Source organism: Eulemur rufifrons, chromosome 30, assembly GCF_041146395.1.
Source record: "Eulemur rufifrons isolate Redbay chromosome 30, OSU_ERuf_1, whole genome shotgun sequence".
Lineage (NCBI taxonomy): Eukaryota > Metazoa > Chordata > Mammalia > Primates > Lemuridae > Eulemur > Eulemur rufifrons.
In genome coordinates, this window is record NC_091012.1 from 144723604 (window position 1) to 144741665 (window position 18062).

Sequence of the window (18062 nt, forward strand, 5' to 3'; positions counted from 1 at the left end):
TCCCCGAGGACCCGCCCTTTGAGTTTCGTCCCTTCTCTCTGAGGAAGGGACCCGAACTCAACTCGGAATTCAGGCAGGCGGGCGACTGAGGCGCCTACTGCCCGCCGCGGTAAAGCGGAAACGCAGACCCCTCCCCCCACTTGGCGGGTCTGGAGGTCGTGAGGGTGGCGCGAGGGGCGGGCGGGGACGGCCCGGGGTCTCCAGGTGAGGGTTGGCGGGGCGGGGACCCGGGCTCCGGAGCCCCGACTGTCGCCCGAGGCGCCCGGCGCGTCTCGCTTGGCTCAGAGCGAAAGTCCCGGCCACCTCGTCGGAGGAGGAGCGCGGGCGACTCTCACAGGTGGTTTCACCGGCTGTGGCTGCTGGTTGTGATTTTGGGTCCCGGGTGTGGTAGGTAGTGGCTCGCTGATGTTGCTTTAACAGCTGAAAAAGCGCCCCAATCCACTGATTTAAATATGTAGAAGAAACAGTGTTGACATTCCTTATTACGTTGCAATTATTTTAAATGATAAGGCTTCGTAGAGGAATTCGGTGGTGGTGTGCAGTTTGCAAATTTAAACGTTAAAGGGCTTGAAATACAGTAGATGCTCATTAAAATATTTGTTGAACGAATGAATCTGGAAACATCAGAGAAAGCTGGTCTCCCATCTAGTAAAATTTAGGCACATACCCTTTTGACTAAGATTAAGGAAAAAACGTTGGCAAAAAACAAGTAGTTTTGTTTATATGCTTGGTTTTGATTTTTACCCAATATGTGCATAGTTTGGAACAATCAGTTGTCACTCTCAGTACTACTAACATAGAAAATAAGTTTGAAATGTGGATTTTTTATTTTAAGAAAAGTTTGTATACATTATGTATTTCTTAAAAACAGGCTTTATTTCTTATTTCCTTTAAAAATAATGGAGATCATAAAGAGGCAATGGGATTGTATTTTGAGACCCAGCTTTATTTTTCATTGTGAATAAAGTTGTTTATGTTTTTGAGGGACTGCTATGGTCTTGAGTGTCTTTTCCAACAAGGGAGAACTCTAAATTGAAGGAGGAAAAAAAACTAATGTTGCACTAATACAATTAAACATTACCATTTACTCAACAGATATTCATTAAACATCTATTATGTGCTGAGATCTGTATTGAGTGGTGTTTCTGGGGACGAACAAAACTCACAATAATCCTTTTTTAAAACGAGCATAAAGTTCTTTCTTATAATCAATGTTGCAAGTGGAGACTGTCTAGTGCCTGCTTTAAGTTGGGAAAGTTGGCAGGTGAACTGCAGAAACTGTAAATTCATAACAGTCTATTTAAAAGTTAATAAGTCACCTAAGAGGGCTAAGATTATTGGGTTACACTTTCATATTGTCAGTTTAGTAAAATCTATCTACATTTTAAAAAGAAAGGAGGAAGAGATTTAACCAACTGGTGTTTTTATTATCTCTTTCTTACAAGAAGATTTTAGTACAGTGTATTTATTGAAAAGTCATGGACTTCTGGTTCTGTGTTCTGTAAATAATCTTTGCAACAACAATATTTTCTATTTTTAAAAATCACTGATGATAAACATTGGATTCCTTTTCCATAAGAAACGTTTTTTTTGGGGGTTTTTTTTTTTTTTTTTTTTTTGCCAGTCAAATTTAGCAGTGGGGGGTTGAATACCAACTTTAGTGACACTAATGTTAATACATTCTGATACCATCGGACCAGCCCATAAGAAACGTTTTTAAGTAAAGCACCATTTCAGGAATTTTAAATTTTGTCCTTTTCTTTACTATTTACAAACAAATACAGTATTAACTTGATAGTGCTGAAATCGGAAGGATTATTAGTAAGAATTTGTGGTTCCATATATGGACTTTACCTGTAGTTTTACAACTGATAAAACTGCTTATTTAAAAGAGGATGAAATTTTTAGTATTGCATTTATTCTAAGTTGCATTGCCTATTTTTATCTTATTTATATATGTTTAAAAACAATATTTGGCTGCTTCAGAAGTCTGAGTTAATGTACTCCAAAGCCAATCTTGATCTTTACAAAATAATGTAGATTACTAATTTTCTTGCAGTTAGCTTTTGAATTTTGGTGGACCCTTTTGACTTGTCAATGTTTATAGTAGTTTATACATTGTTGAAAGTAATGTATGCACTCAAATAGAACTTTTAGATTTTAGACTTACTGGCTATTAGCTTTTTATGATTGTTGTTCCTAGGAATAATAAGGGAAGGAATCCCTCAAATTTTAGTGGTAGAGAGTTGTGATAGTTTTTCTTTAAATGTGTATTTCTTGGAGGAAAAAAGTGTATTTCTTGACAATTTACTACTATCAGTTTGGTGTTGATAGGAAATCTAATAGTGATGATAAAGAACAATGTAAGCAGGCTGTGATATGTTAAATAAAAAGTGCCTGGCATTTTCTTTGGATAAGCACATCATCAGAATTCTTGACAATCAACAGCATTGAGACATGTTAAAATAATTTTTCCAAGAAATCAGGATTCATAATGAATATTTTTTGTACTTTAGAAAACACTGTAAATGTTTTTAAAGTATTATTCCTGTGTTGGAGTAGTTCATAATGTTTTGAGGCTGAGTAAATTCCAGGATTATCCTATTTTGTAATTGTTGGAATATTTGAAATGTTGGTGTTTTCTTCATCGAGGTAGATGTGTCTGCTGGGGGGGGGGTTCATTTTTTTGTAAGACCCTTCAGAGTGATCTAGAAGGAATTTCTTTTCTCTTAGATGTAATTAATCAAGTGACTAAGAATGATGCTAACAAGGCATTTGCAGCTGTGCCCATGTTTGCCTGTGTAGATTGTGAGAGTTTATTAATTAGCATTTGTAGAAAATATTTTTGAATTTTAAAATTTTTATTTAAATGCTATATAACAAATTTCTCACGTTTATTGTCTAGTATAGGTTGCTATTATGTTTTTAATTGCCAGTTGTCTTTTTAAAAAACATGAAAATGTTTGGGTTTCTTATCTGTTTTAGGATGAATCTGGGATTTTTTTGAGGTTTTATAAGATTTTTCACTCACAATGAAACATGCTTATTGGTTTTGATTTATTGTAGTGTTTGTGTGGTCTCACTCTATCACCCATGCTGGAGTGCAGTGGCATGACTATCACTCACTGCAACCTCAGACACCTGGGCTCAAGCAATGCTCCTACCTCAGCCTTCCGAGTAGCTGGGACTGCAAGCTGCACTGCCATGCCCAGCTAATTTTCAAATTTTTTGTAGAGACAAGGTGTTGCTATGTTGCCGAGGCTGGTCTGGAACTCCTAGCCTCTGCGTCCCAAACTGCTGGGATTACAGGTATCAGCCACCCCACCTGGCCTGTTTTAGTGTTTTTCTATCTCAGTTTTTATGAAACAAATATTTTAACATTTTATTGAATGTTAAATGTTAGTAATGTTTTAGGTCTGTGTCAGAATGGGGCATTGTAGGTTCCCTGTGTATTCTTGAGAGAAACTGAGTAAAACATGTGCTTATCCTTAATGCTTGCTTGCTCTTTAGGTGATAGCATTTTTTCTGATTTTTTTTTCATACTTCCTGGAAAAACTTGGAATTTAGCATATTAAATATTGACTTGCTGCCTCAGTTCAAAGCTTAAGTATGCTTGACTCTTTCTGTAATACTACCAAATTATGAATGGACTAGAATTTAGTTGAGACTGCTCTGTGACTGTATCCAGATGGGGTTTCTGAATTGAAATGCCACAAAGACTTGGTAATAAATTGTCTTTATTGTCTTTATCTTGACACTGTAAAATACCTGTAAATGTATTTCAGTCAAGATTATAGTAACACATACTCCTTTCCCTAGAATGCATTAGATAAGTCCGGATTAAATAGAGGTGACTTTGAAAATGACTAAATGGTGAGCCCTGATATTTCTATTTTGTTGCTTGCCCGCTTAGAAACTCATGCTAAGATGTCTTATGACATCTTCCATGATCAAATTTTGTACTTGTACTCAAACATAAAATGATTTTTGTTTTATTTGACTTAATAATTTGCTTTCACTTTTTGTTTAGTAAAACAAAAATGAATTTTTACTACCTCTAGCATTGTGTATATTTTATACCTTACATGTAGTGGGAATTTATGGGTATCTGTGGAACTAGTATGTTCAATGGATGGGACTTGATAAGGCTTAAGCAGAAAACAGTTTTCACTGTGCCTTCAGACCCTCTATAGATTCAGTCTCTACCTCTGGATGAGCTCTTAGTAAGATCAGATAGCTTTTCCAGTAACTTTCAGGTAATAAAAACTCTTGTGGTCACTTGTCATTCATAATCTTATTTTAGCGATTAGAAGGTGCAGTTCAGTATAATCAGTGTTGAGACTCTCACACAATTCTGAACTTTTCTTTGGTTCCCCCTGTTTCAGACCTAGAAGCCTGCTTTGGAGGAAGATTCCTACTTCATTTCTCATTTTACTTTGCCAGATTCTCTTCAATATGACGTCCTCACCTGCTCAGGGTCCAGCTCAGTGGGGAAAAGGGATCGAGGGGAAAGGTATGGTTTATTTTAGCTCATCTGATTGTGATCTGGCATTTTTGCCTTCTGAGTTGGACAGATTGTTCAAAGCTGACGCCCTAGGACTGCGGGAAATAGTTTTCTTGAGAATTCCATGTCTGGGACCCCCAGCTACAATTCCTGTGATATAATTCTCTATCTTTAATTTTGCTTCCCAGCTTTCCTCATCTGCGGGCTCACTTTGCCCAGGGTGACGTTTTGGTTTAGTGTTTAAGGTAGTTCTATAACATTTTAACCAGAACTGCCCATACTTTACTAAGGATATTTCATTTGGCATAATTCCACTGGGGCCTCCACATCCTCTATTTCCAACTTCTGTCAAATACAGTAGACCCTCTGTGTCTGTGGGTTCCACATGTGAGGATTCAACCAACTGTGGGTCAAAAATACTAAACCCTGTCTCTAAAACAAAATACAAATTTAAAAACTACAGTATAACAGCTACTTATGTGGCATTTACATATAAGTAATCTAGAGATGCTTTAAAGTATGTGGATATGTATAGGTTATATGCAAATACCTACCCATTTTATATACGGTACTTGAGCATCTGGGGATTTTGGTATGGTGGGGTTCCATGAACCAAACCCCCGTGGGACAACTGTAACCCCCCTTGACAGCACTTCTGTCTGTTTGGGACCTGCAGTCCATTGCTTCTGCCACCTCTGTACTGTCCCCCTTCCTGCACATCCTTACTTGAATATTTTCCCTGCCTTGAATCCATGGTCCACTATTATAATCTCTCCCTTTCATACGCCCTCAGTTCCATGTAGGGCGCTCCTCCATTGCACTCCCCTGGCCAGCCCTCCACCCCACACCGTTTACATGCAGTTCTCCATCCGGTTCAGCCTGCACCTGGGCAGTAGACCGTGCTCTGAGGGAAACACAGCCATGCTGACCCGGGTCTCCCGTTCAGTGCCTGACCGCTGACCTCAGGAAGGCCCTTTGTGTTGCTGACAGTGGTATAATCCCAGGATATTTGCCTGGTTGAATCACTTTAGCATTCCCCTAAATGACTATTTTACACCTCTCTCCTCAAACCTCTAACCTTTTCTCCATTTTCATCTGATAACGTGTTTCCTGTGTGTGAAAAATGAAAGCGATCAGAAAGTGTTTGCACGTCCCTCAGGTCTCTGCCCATGCTCTTTGCATTTCCTGCTGTTCTTCACCCCGGTCTCCATGGCTGCCCTGGGTTCTCTCCCTTCCTCCTGTCAAGGACACTGCGTTGCTTCCATGTCCATCCCCTTGTGCATGCCAGTGACATGCGTCAGTGTCCTATTTTTACCAGATCATTCCTGTCAGCATATAGATATATATGCAGCATGTAGATACTGATATCTCCCATCTTTAAAAAACCTTGTTCCACACCACATCTTTCTTTAGTTACTACTCTCCAGAAAAGTTGATATTTGTGGTCTTCAGTACTCCCTCTCTCTCTTGGATCCACTACAGTGAGGTTTTTTTTTCTCTTCCATTCTACCATGGCATCTCTTTTTTGATGTTACTAGTGATCTCTGTGGTGAATTCTAATGTCAGTGAATACAGCAGCAATAACAGCATTTGATGTGGTTGATAATGTTCTCTTCTTTGAAACCTTCTTCCCTTTGCTTCTGAGATATTACTGCTTATTTTCAGTTTCTTTTGCTGGTTCCTTTTCATCACTCCAACTTCTAAAAAATGAGGCAGTGTTCCAGGGATATATGTTTAGACCTCTTCTGTATTTTTATTTCGTCCCTTATGATCTCATCTTATCTAGCTAGAATTATATATTTCAAACTAAAAATTTTGTCTTTAGTCTGAATTTCTTTCCTAATCTCCAGACTTGTATGTTCATGTGCGTACTCAACATTTTCAGCTAGATGTCTAATTTAACTAGACATCTAGATCCCAAATTTAACATGTCACAACTGAAAACTCATCGCCTCCTTCTTCTCTCCCACCCCCTCCAATAATTGTTTCCATTCCATTCTTCCTCATCTTTTAAATGTCCACTCCCTCTTTCAGTTTCTCTGGCCCCAAACCTCATAGACATCTTGATACTCCCTTCTGATACTCCCACATCTAATTCAAATAATTATCACAAAAGTACATTCTTTATATACTTTAAATGCTGCCTTAACTATACATGGAACCACAATTTGCTGCCACCCCTGTAAGCAACTATAACCTCTTGCTTGTGTTATTTTCATAGTCACTAGTCTCCCTGCTGCTTCTGCACTTTTCTATTCTCAACCCAGCAACCAGGGTGATCCTTTTAACATGAAAGTCTGATTATTTCACTCCTGTGTTCAAACCGTTCAGTGGCTTTTATGTCCCTGAGAGTAAAAGCCAGAATATTTACTGTGCCTATAAGAGCCTCCGTTGATCTGTACCTCCTGCCTCTCTGGTTTTGTGTCCTACACAATCAGGTTTCTCCTTGGCTTCCTCTACTCTGGCCCCCAGGCATCCTCCAGGTGCAGTCTTGCTTTTGTGCCCTGAGGGATAGAGCATTGTTTTATTCACTGCAGAGTCTCCAGGACCCTGGCTGGCTCATGATGGGCACTTACAGTTCCTGAATGAATGGCTGCTTGTCTTGTTACTCCTGATTCTGGTTACAGCCTATGTGCATGTTTCTATAATGAAGTATTTGAATTTCACCTAAAACCGTATAGTCCTGTAAGAATTAAGTAGAAACAAAGAAAAGGAGAAATTAGTGAGAAAGCCTAATGGTATTCTTGGCAGTTTTTATTTTTTTTTTTTGTAGAAACCTCCAATAGAAGTCTCATAGTTTTAGGGAGGGATTTTCAGTGTACAAAAATGTATTGGTATGCCTGTCTTCTTGGTACTGTGCCGCCTATTTAGTCCCCCTTTAAAAAAGGAGAGGAATATAAGTACATTTATTGTTTTGCACGGTAAACTAACAGCTAGCTACAATAATCACAAGTTTATTGAGTAGTATTAAATGCATATACTTATTTGTGCTCTTAAATGAAAAAAAAAAGAAAAATGCTTGTACAGACTTAAATGCATAGTCTAAAAATGCAGTTTTATACTCTGATTTCTCTTCAGTTCATATAAATCTTTCGCCTTTTAAAAATGCAGTTTAACTGATATTTAGTTGGGAAATGAGAGCGCAAGGGGAATTAATGAGATACAGAGTTTTAGTATTTCATTCTGCTGAGACGAGATTTTTTTTTCTTTTAACCTTTTTTCCCTGAGCTGTAGGTCTCCTTTCCTGTTGGTTAATTAAAAAAAAAATCTTTTAGATAAATTGTTGAAATGAGTAGCTTGGTAGTTCTGGAATGAATAAATAATTTTATGTGCAAGTATAAATTCTCCTTAAAGCAGTCTACACAGTTTCCTTTTTTTCTGTAATATGCAAAAATTTGTCTTTGTTGACCTGTGGGACTTTTATGTGGCCATAATGTGGACTTGGTTTTCATAGCTATAGGGAGTGTGGGTGTGTATGTGTGTGTATATATCTTTACAGTTTTTGTAATATGAACATGTAATTTAGACTGATATGCTGATATTTTACTTTAACTCCTAAGCACTAAGTTGAACAAAAATCAGATTTGGTATTATATTTTTCTTTCACGTTAAAATAAACATGACCTTTATAATTCTTAAAAAGTCCAATTACATACCAAATAAAATGATTTTGGATGATGCACTAGAAGTGTTTGCCTATGGTTTTGAAATGGTCCTAGTCTGAACAACATGGGGAATCTATTTTATAGACTAATTAGGTCATCTTCATTAGAATTCCACATTGACATACTTGAATTCATATGTTAGCATTTCACGTACGAAGTAACCATCTTGGGTTAATAAGATCCTTATTTCTGAGCTGGTGTTTAGTCCTACCACTAAGTTTATTTCAGCTATAGTCACAGTTTTTTTTGTCTTGTTTTTTTTTTTAAAGAGACATGGTTTTGCTCTGTTGCCCAGGCTGGAGTGTAGTGGTGTGATCATAACTCGTGGGATTGCTGTAGCTAGCTGCTAGTTTACCGTGCAAAACAATAAATGTACTTATATTCCTCTCCTTTTTTAAGGGGGGACTAAATAGGCGGCACAGTACCAAGAGGACAGGCGTACCAATACATTTTTGTACACTGAAAATCCCTCCCTAAATCTAGGAGACTTCTATTGGAGGTTTTTACATTGGCAATCTCCTGCCATTGCTTCTTGAGTAGCTGGGACTACAGCCGTGTACCACCGTGCCCAGCTGAGCAGAATTTTTTTTAGAGATGGGGTCTTGCTGTGTTGCCCAGGCTGGTCTTGAATTCCTGGGCTCAGGAGACCTTCTTGCCTCTGATGACCTCTCAGACAATCTCACCTTTGCTCATTAGACTCTATCTAAGTTAGTTTGTTCAATTTTTCAAACAAGCCATGCTTGGTCTTGCCTTAGGACTTTTACACTAGTCGTTTCCTTTGTCCGAATGGTCTTTCCCAGATCTTGCGCCTGGCCCCTTAACTTTAAGGTCTCAGCTTAAATATCACCAACTCACCACTCAGTTTAAAATCGCTTCCCCATTACTGGAGAGTCGCGGAGCCCGCCGAGAGTGGTGCTGCTGGAGCGGGCAGCCGAGACACGGGCGACGGTGAGTGCAGCGCCGGCCCCGCGCCTCGCCCTCGCGGGCCCTTGCGCGGCGGCCTGAGGCCCTGAACCCCGGTCCCGAGGGCTCCGCGGTGAGCGCGGCCCGGCCCTGCCAGCCGCTGCCGGCTGTGGGCTGCGGGCTGCGGGCTGAGCCTGCGGCTCCGTTTCCAGGTTCAGGCGAGGAAGTCCCCGCCCTTTGGGTTTCGTCCCTTCCCTCTGAGGAAGGGACCCGAGCTCAGCTCAGAATTCAGGCAGGCGGGCGACGGAAACGCAGACCCCTCCCCCCACTTGGCGGGTCTGGCGGTCGCGAGGGGCGGGCGGGGCGGGCGGGGACGGCCCGGGGTCTCCAGGTGAGGGTTGGCGGGGCGGGGACTCGGGCTCTGGAGCCCCGACTGTCGCCCGCGGTCCCGCAGCGGAGCTCGCTGGGCTGGAGCGAAAGTCCCGGCCGTCTCCTCGGAGGAGGAACGCAGGCGACTCTCACAGGTGGTTTCACCGGCTGTGGCTCCTGGTTGGGATTTTGGTCCCCGGTATGGTCGGTAGCGACTCGCTGATGCTGCTTTAACGGCTGAAAAAGCGCCCCAATCCACTGACTTAATGTGTGCAAGAAACAGTGTTGAGATTCCTTATTACCTTGCAATTCTTTTAAATGATAAGGCTTCGTAGAGGAATTTGGTGGTGGTGTGCAGTTTGCAAATGTAAACGTTAAAGGGCTTGGAATACAGTAGATGCTCATTAAAACATTTGTTGAGGCCGGGCGCGGTGGCTCACGCCTGTAATCCTAGCACTCTGGGAGGCCGAGGTGGGTGGATCGTTTGAGCTCAGGAGTTCGAGACCAGCCTGAGCAAGAGCGAGACCCCATCTCTACTAAAACTAGAAAGAAATTATATGGACAGCTAAAAAATATATATATATAGAAAAAATTAGCCGGGCATGGTGGTGCATGCCTGTAGTCCCAGCTACTCGGGAGGCTGAGACAGTAGGATCGCTTGAGCTCAGGAGTTTGAGGTTGCTGTGAGCTAGGCTGACGCCACGGCACTCACTCTAGCCTGGGCAACAGAGTGAGACTCTGTCTCAAAAAAAAAAAAAACATTTGTTGAACGAATGAATCTGGAAACATCAGACAAAGCTGGTCTCACATCTAGTAAAATTTAGGCACATACCCTTTTGACCAAGATTAAGGGAAAAACGTTGGCAAAAAACATGTAGTTTTGTTTATATGCTTGTTTTGGATTTTTACCCAATATATGCATACTTTGGAACCATCAGTTGTTACTCTCAGTACTACTAACATCGAAAATAAGTTTGAAATGTGGATTTTTTATTTTGAGGAAAGTTGGTATACATTATGTATTTCTTAAAAGCAGGCTTTATTTCTCTCTCTCTTTTTTTTTTTTTTTTTTAAATAACAGAGAACATCAAGAGTCGCTGGGATTGTATTTTGAGACCCAGCTTTATTTTTCATTGTGAATAAAGTTGTTTATGTGCTTTTGAGGGACTGCTATGGTCTGGAGTTTCTTTTCCAACAAGGGAGAACTGTAAATTGAAGCAGGAAAAAAAACTAATGTTGCACTAATACAATTAAACATTACCATTTACTCAACAGATATTCATTAAACCTCTATCATGTGCTGAGATCTGTGTTGAGTGGTGTTTCTGGGGACGAACAAAACTCACAATAATCCTTTTGTAAAATGAGCATAAAGTTCTTTCTTATAATCGATGTTGCAAGTGGAGACTGTCTTCAACCCCTAGTACCTGCTTTAGGTTGGGAAAGGTGGCAGGTGAACTGCAGGAACTGTAAATTCATAACAGTCTATTTAAAAGTTAATAAGTAACTTAAGAAGGCTAAGATTATTGGGTTACACTTTCATATTGTCAGTTTAGTAAAATCTATCTACATTTTAAAAAGAAGGGAGGAAGAGATTTAACAGACTGGTGTTTTTATTATCTCTCTCTTACAAGAAGATTTTAGTACAGTGTATTTATTGAAAGGTCATGGACTTTTGGTTCTCTGTTCTGTAAATCTTTGTAACAACAATATTTTCTTTCTTTTTCTTTTTTTTTTTTTTTGAGACAGAGTCTCACTCTGTTGCCCAGGCTAGAGTGAGTGCCGTGGCGTCAGCCTAGCTCACAGCAACCTCAAACTCCTGAGCTCAAGCGATCCTCCTGTCTCAGCCTCCCGAGTAGCTGGGACTACAGGCATGCACCACCATGCCCGGCTAATTTTTTTTTTTCTATATATATTTTTAGCTGTCCATATAATTTCTTTCTATTTTTAGTAGAGATGGGGTCTCGCTCTTGCTCAGGCTGGTCTCGAACTCCTGAGCTCAAACGATCCGCCCACCTCGGCCTCCCAGAGTGCTAGGATTACAGGCGTGAGCCACCGCGCCCGGCCACAACAATATTTTCTATTTTTAAAAATCACTGATGATAAACATTGGATTTCTTTTCCATAAGAAACGTTTTTAAGTAAAGCAGCATTTCAGGAATTTATTTTGTCCTTTCCTTTACTATTTACAAACAAATACAGTATTAACTTGATAGTGCTGAAATTGGAAGGATTATTAGTAAGAATTTGTGATTCCATATGTGAACTTTACCTGTAGTTTTACAACTGATAAAACTGCTCACTAAAAAGAGGATGAAATTTTTAGTATTGCATTTATTCTAAGGTTGCATTGCCTATTTTTATCTTATTTATATATGTTTAAAAACAATATTTGGCCTCTTCAGAAGTCTGAGTTAATGTACTCCAAAGCCAATCTTAATCTTTACAAAATAATGTAGATTACTAATTTTTTTGCAGTTAGCTTTTGAATTTTGGTGGACCCTTTTGACTTGTCAATGCTTATAATAGTTTATACATTGTTGAAAATAATGTATACATTCAAATAGAAGTTTTAGATTTTAGACTTACTGGCTATTAGCTTTTTATGATTGTTGTTCCTAGGAATAATAAGGGAAGGAATCCCTCAAATTTTAGTGTTAGAGAGTTGTGATAGTTTTTCTTTAAATGTGTATTTCTTGGAGGAAGAAATGTGTATTTCTTGACAATTTACCACTATCAGTCTGGTGTTGATAAGAAATCTAATAGCGATGATAAAGAACAATGTAAGCAGGCTGTGATATGTTAAATAAAAAGTGCCTGGCATTTTCTTTGGATAAGCACATCATCAGAATTCTTGACAATCAACAGCATTGAGACATGGTAAAATAATTTTTCCAAGAAATCAGGATTCATAATGAATATTTTTTGTACTTTAGAAAACACTGTAAATGTTTTTAAAGTATTATTCCTGTGTTGGAGTAGTGCATAATGTTTTGAGGCTGAGTAAATTCCAGGATTATCCTATTTTGTAATTGTTGGAATATTTGAAATGTTGGTGTTTTCTTCATCGAGGTAGATGTGTCTGCTGTTGGGGGTGGTTCATTTTTTTGTAACACCCTTCAGAGTGATCTAGAAGGAATTTCTTTTCTCTCAGATGTAGTTAATCAAGTGATTAAGAATGATGCTAACAAGGCATTTGCAGCTGTGCCCATGTTTGCCTGTGTAGATTGTGAGAGTTTATTTATTAGCATTTGTAGAAAACATTTTTGAATTTTAAAATTTTTATTTAAATGCTATATAACAAATTTCTCACGTTTATTGTCTAGTATAGGTTGCTATTATGTTTTTCATTCCCAGTTGTCTTTTTCAAAGACATGGAAATGTTCAGGTTTCTCATCTGTTTTAGGATGAATCTGGGACTTTTTTAAGATTTTATAAGATTTTTCTCTTACAATGAAACGTGCTTATTGGTTTTGATTTGTTGTAGTATTTTTTTTTTTTTTAATTTTAGAGACAGGGTCTCACTCTGTCACCCATGCTGGAGTGCAGTGCCATGACTATCACTCACTGCAACCTCAGACATCTGAGCTCAAGCAATCCTCCTACCTCAGCCTCCCGAGTAGCTAGGACTGCAAGCTGCACTGCCATGCCCAGCTAATTTTCAAATTTTTGCTAGAGACAAGGTGTTGCTATGTTGCCGAGGCTGGTCTGGAACTCCTAGCCTCTGCATCCCAAACTGCTGGGATTACAGGTACTAGCCACCCCACCTGGCCTGTTTTAGTGTTTTCTTATCTCAGTTTTTATGAAACAAATATTTTAACATTTTATTGAATGTTAAATGTTAGTAATGTTTTAGGTCTGTGTCAGAATGGGGCATTGTAGGTTCCCTGTGTATTCTTGAGAGGAACTGAGTAAAACGTGTGCTTATCCTTAATGCTTGCTTGCTAGTTAGGTGATAGCATTTTTTCTGATTTTTTTTTCATACTTCCTGGAAAAACTTGGAATTTAGCATATTAAATATTGACTTGCTGCCTCAGTTCAAAGCTTAAGTATGCTTGACTCTTGCTGTAATACTACCAAATTATGAATGGACTAGAATTTAGTTGAGACTGCTCCGGACTGCATCCAGATGGGGTTTCTGAATTGAAATGCCAAAAAGACTTGGTAATATTTGTCTTTATTGTCTTTATCTTGACACTATAAAATACCTGTAAATGTATTTTATTCAAAATTATGGTAATATATACTCCTTTCCCTAGAATGCATTAGATAAGTCCGGATTAAATAGAGGTGACTTTGAAAATGACTAAATGGTGAGCCCTGATATTTCTATTTTGTTGCTTGCCCGCTTAGAAACTCATGCTAAGATTTCTTATGACATCTTCCGTGATCAAATTTTCTACTTGTACTCAAACCTAAAATGACTTTTGCTTTATTTGACTTAATAATTTGCTTTCACTTTTTGTTTAGTAAAACAAAAATGAATTTTTACTACCTCTAGCATTGTGTATATTTTATACCTTACATGTAGTGGGAATTTATGGGTATCTATGGAACTAGTACGTTCAGTGGACGGAACTTGGTAAGGTTAAGCAGAAAACAGTTTTCACTGTGCCTTCAGACCCTCTATAGATTCAGTCTCTACCTCTGGATGAGCTCTTAGTAAGATCAGATAGCTTTTCCAGTAACTTTCAGGTAATAAAAACTCTTGTGGTCACTTGTCATTCATAATCTTATTTTAGTCATTAGAAGGTGCAGTTCAGTATAATCAGTGTTGAGACTCTCACACAATTCTGAACTTTTCTTTGGTTCCCCCTGTTTCAGACCTAGAAGCCTGCTTTGGAGGAAGATTCCTACTTCATTTCTCTTGTTACTTTGCCAGATTCTCTTCAGTATGATGTCCTCACCTGCTCAGGGTCCAGCTCCGTGCGGAAAAGGGATCGAGGGGAAAGGTATGGTTTATTTTAGCTCATCTGATTGTGATCTGGCATTTTTGCCTTCTGAGTTGGACAGGTTGTTCAAAGCTGACGCCCTAGGACTGCGGGAAATAGTTTTCTTGAGAATTCTATGTCTGGGACCCCCAGCTACAATTCCTGTGATATAATTCTCTATCTTTAATTTTGCTTCCCAGCTTTCCTCATCTGCGGGCTCACTTTGCCCAGGGTGACGTTTTGGTTTAGTGTTTAAGGTAGTTCTATAACATTTTAACCAGAACTGCCCATACTTTACTAAGGATATTTCATTTGGCATAATTCCACTGGGGCCTCCACATCCTCTATTTCCAACTTCTGTCAAATACAGTAGACCCTCTGTGTCTGTGGGTTCCATATGTGAGGATTCAACCAACTGTGGATCAAAAATACTAAACCCTGTCTCTAAAAAAAAAAAAATACACATTTATTTTTTACTGTGACTTGTTTAGGACCACATTTTGCAAAATGCCTTGTTTCCTTTATTATTGTTTCTGGAAAGGAAAGTTCTATTAATATTGTTTTAGTTTCAATATAGAATAGTTTTTTTAATTAGGGCTTATTTTGAAAAATTCTGAGTGTAATTCAAATGTACGCCAGTACCTTCCAAAGTAAGGTAATATTCAGAGACAGTTGTTCTGATCAGATGGCTTAGAGAAATTTCTGGAATATTCACATTCGAAGATTCCTTATTAATGAATGTCTTTGACTTAAATCTAACCAAAAACTGCAACATTATTCTTTGTACATTTTCATTATATAGTGTTAACAAGCTTAGTTGCAAACAAATAAAATACTTAAGCTAAAAAAAAAAAATACAAATTTAAAAACTACAGTATAACAGCTACTTACATGGCATTTACATATAAGTAATCTAGAGATGCTTTAAAGTATGTGGATATGTATAGGTTATATGCAAATACCTACCCATTTTATATACGGTACTTGAGCATCTGGGGATTTTGGTATGGTGGGGTTCCATGAACCAAACCCCCGTGGGACAACTGTAACCCCCCTTGACAGCACTTCTGTCTGTTTGGGACCTGCAGTCCATTGCTTCTGCCACCTCTGTACTGCCCCCTTCTTGCACATCTTTACTTGAATATTTTCCCTGCCTTGAATCCATGGTCCACTATTATAATCTCTCCCTTTTATACGCCCTCAGTTCCATGTAGGGCGCTCCTCCATTACACTCCCCTGGCCAGCCCTCCACCCCACACCGTTTACATGCAGTTCTCCATCCGGTTCAGCCTGCACCTGGGCAGTTGAAAATGCTCTGAGGAAAAAACACTCATGCTGACCCGGGTCTCCCGTTCAGTGCCTGACCGCTGACCTCAGGAAGGCCCTTTGTGTTGCTGACAGTGGTGTAATCCTAGTACATTTCCCTGGTTGAATCACTTTAGCATTCCCCTAAATGACTATTTTACACCTCTCTCCTCAAACCTCTAACCTTTTCTCCATTTTCATCTGATAACGTGTTTCCTGTGTGTGAAAAATGAAAGCGATCAGAAAGCGTTTCCATGTCCCTCAGGTCTCTGCCCATGCTCTTTGCATTTCCTGCTGGTCTTCCCCCCCCCCTCGGTCTCCACGGCTGCCCTGGGTTCTCTCCTTTCCTCCTGTCAAGGACATTGCGTTGCTTCCATGTCCATCCCCTCGTGCATGCCAACGAGATGCGTCAGTGTCCTGTTTTTACCGGATCTTTCCTTTCAGCATATAGATATATATGCAGCATATAGATACTGATATCTCCCATCTTTAAAAAACCTTGCTCAACACCACATCTTTCTTTAGTTACTACTCTCCAGAAAAGTTGATATTTGTGGTCTTCAGTACTCCCTCTCTCTCTTGGATCCACTACAGTGAGGTTTTTTTTTCTCTTCCATTCTACCATGGCATCTCTTTTTTGATGTTACTAGTGATCTCTGTGGTGAATTCTAATGTCAGTGAATACAGCAGCAATAACAGCATTTGATGTGGTTGATAATGTTCTCTTCTTTGAAACCTTCTTCCCTTTGCTTCTGAGATATTACTGCTTATTTTCAGTTTCTTTTGCTGGTTCCTTTTCATCACTCCAACTTCTAAAAAATGAGGCAGTGTTCCAGGGATATATGTTTAGACCTCTTCTGTATTTTTATTTCGTCCCTTATGATCTCATCTTATCTAGCTAGAATTATATATTTCAAACTAAAAATTTTGTCTTTAGTCTGAATTTCTTTCCTAATCTCCAGACTTGTATGTTCATGTGCGTATTCGACATTTTCAGCTAGATGTCTAATTTAACTAGACATCTAGATCCCAAATTTAACATGTCACAACTGAAAACTCATTGCCTCCTTCTTCTCTCCCACCCCCTCCAATAATTGTTTCCATTCCATTCTTCCTCATCTTTTAAATGTCCACTCCCTCTTTCAGTTTCTCTGGCCCCAAACCTCATAGACATCTTGATATTCCCTTCTGATACTCCCACATCTAATTCAAATAATTATCACAAAAGTACATTCTTTATATACTTTAAATGCTGCCTTAACTATACATGGAACCACAATTTGCTGCCACCCCTGTAAGCAACCATAACCTCTTGCTTGTGTTATTTTCATAGTCACTAGTCTCCCCACTGCTTCTGCACTTTTCTATTCTCAACCCAGCAACCAGGGTGATCCTTTTAACATGAAAGTCTGGTTATTTCACTCCTGTGTTCAAACCGTTCAGTGACTTTCTATATCCTTGAGAGTAAAAGCCAGAATATTTACTGTGCCTATAAGAGCCTCCGTTGATCTGTACCTCCTGCCTCTCTGGTTTTGTGTCCTACACAATCAGGTTTCTCCTTGGCTTCCTCTACTCTGGCCCCCAGGCATCCTCCAGGTGCAGTCTTGCTTTCGTGCCCTGAGGGATAGAGCATTGTTTTATTCACTGCAGAGTCCCCAGGACCGAGGCTAGGTTGGCTCATGATGGGCACTCACAGTTCCTGAATGAATGGCTGCTTGTCTTGTTACTCCTGATTCTGGTTACAGCCTATGTGCGTGTTTCTATAATGAAGTATTTGAATTTCACCTAAAACCGTATAGTCCTGTAAGAATTAAGTAGAAACAAATTTAGATACAAGAATATAAAGTAAGTTTCAAGTCAATTTTTGTGTATGGCAAGTGAAAATACACAGTGAAATGGTAAGGGACAGAGGAGGTAGGAAAGGAATGAAGAGAGCTAAGGCAAATGAAATAAAGAAGAGGAAAACCTGGTTTGGAAATAGGGTGACAACATGTAAAAAATTTATTCTGGGCTTGTCCCATATTTCTTTTCAGTTACATTTCTTGAGTTCTGAGTGTTGATAATTTTCATGGACTAGACACTTCAAGTTGGACTATATTATACCCTTGTTTTTATCAGAGATGTAGGCTCAGGTGAGATCAGGAGCCAAAACTTCATTGTTTTTCTGTGTTTTGCTCAACTCTTTTTGTTAAAGAAAAGGAGAAATTACTGAGAAAGCCTAATGGTATTCTTAGCAGTTTTTATTTATTTATTTATTTTTTTTGTAGAAATCTCCAATAGAAGTCTCATAGTTTTAGGGAGGGATTTTCAGTGTACAAAAATGTATTGGTATGCCTGTCCTCTTGGTACCGTGCTGCCTATTTAGTTCCCCCTTAAAAAAGGAGA

The 18062-nt window shown here is 39.2% G+C and overlaps 1 protein-coding gene across 3 annotated transcripts in view; it reads left to right on the top strand.

Annotated features, from left to right (window-relative positions):
• LOC138378679 (uncharacterized) overlaps positions 1 to 18062 on the top strand; it is a 138280-nt gene that overhangs the window by 73160 nt on the left and 47058 nt on the right. Inside the window, exon 1 of one of the 3 annotated variants that reach the window (XR_011231957.1) lies at positions 14318 to 14393. The exons of the other annotated variants lie outside the window; for them this stretch is intronic. The gene's annotated coding sequence lies outside the window, so the exon portion shown is untranslated. Of the gene's footprint in view, positions 1 to 14317; positions 14394 to 18062 lie in introns of those variants that run through there. 3 annotated transcript variants of the gene reach the window in all.